Raw genomic sequence first — 1,091 nt, forward strand, 5'->3', positions numbered from 1 at the left:
GTATTTTTTCTTTATTTTTAACTTGTATTCCTTCTTTCAAAAATCTAATAAGCAAGGGTCTTACCTTTTTCCTTTCTTTTTTCTTAGTCTTATGGTTCATCATCGTCAGTAAAGGGAGCAAAATGTCGCTTGAATTGAGACAAAATCACTTCTTCTGTGGCTCCTTTTATTTCATCGTGCACACTAGAAATCTCAGTCAAAATATCACTTTTAACAAGCGCAAGCAAAATACATTGTCATTTGACACCGGTGAGGGACGTCGCTACATACGAGGGAATATCGCAATGTATGAGCAGACATCGCTGCATACGAGCGGACATCGCTACAGATAAGCAGACATCGCTACATACGAGCAGACATCGCTATTTTCCGCTCCACAGGAGGAAAAACACTATACACGATTCGGGTCTCTGAGCTGCCATATCTTTTTAGTTTTATATACTAAGTCTACTTTGTAAGTATTCGTAAGCGTAACGTTTATCACATGTCATATATTTATTTATATTTTTCATTCATTTCCATTATTTATTTATTTAATTTACACTCATCAACGATTCATTTGATATTCTCCACCGGAAGTGAAATTGCCGAGAGGCAAGTTGCAAATCTGTCTTAGATCAAGTTTTTTTTTTTCAATTTTAAATATCCTATTTTACAAGTTTATCTGAGATGAAATTGAAAATTGATGAAAGGGGAGGGTTGCAGGGACACTTAAGGTGGAGGGGGAGGGGGGGGTAAACATCTTTTGTGAAAAGAGAAATAAAAATACACGAAATTTGGGTCTCGACATCGAGTAGCTTTTCACGTGTAAATTTACACTCTATGGAAAAATCACATTTTCACCAATTTTACGAAGGATTCTGAAAATGCGGAAAGTGTATACACACCTGACTTTTTCATAAGTGACTTGTTTTGGCCAAACAGGGTATATTCGATATTTTTTATTTGATTTTCGAAAGCAATATGTGTAAATTTGAAAAAATTAAAGGCGTGGCCTCTGAGAGGGAATGGCAGAAGAAAAACTAGTACTTTACGAATGGGGAAAAGAATAACCTACACGCCCCCGCGCGTGCGCGAGCGCTTTGTATGTT

Source organism: Penaeus monodon, chromosome 24 (assembly GCF_015228065.2).
Source record: "Penaeus monodon isolate SGIC_2016 chromosome 24, NSTDA_Pmon_1, whole genome shotgun sequence".
Taxonomy (NCBI): domain Eukaryota; kingdom Metazoa; phylum Arthropoda; class Malacostraca; order Decapoda; family Penaeidae; genus Penaeus; species Penaeus monodon.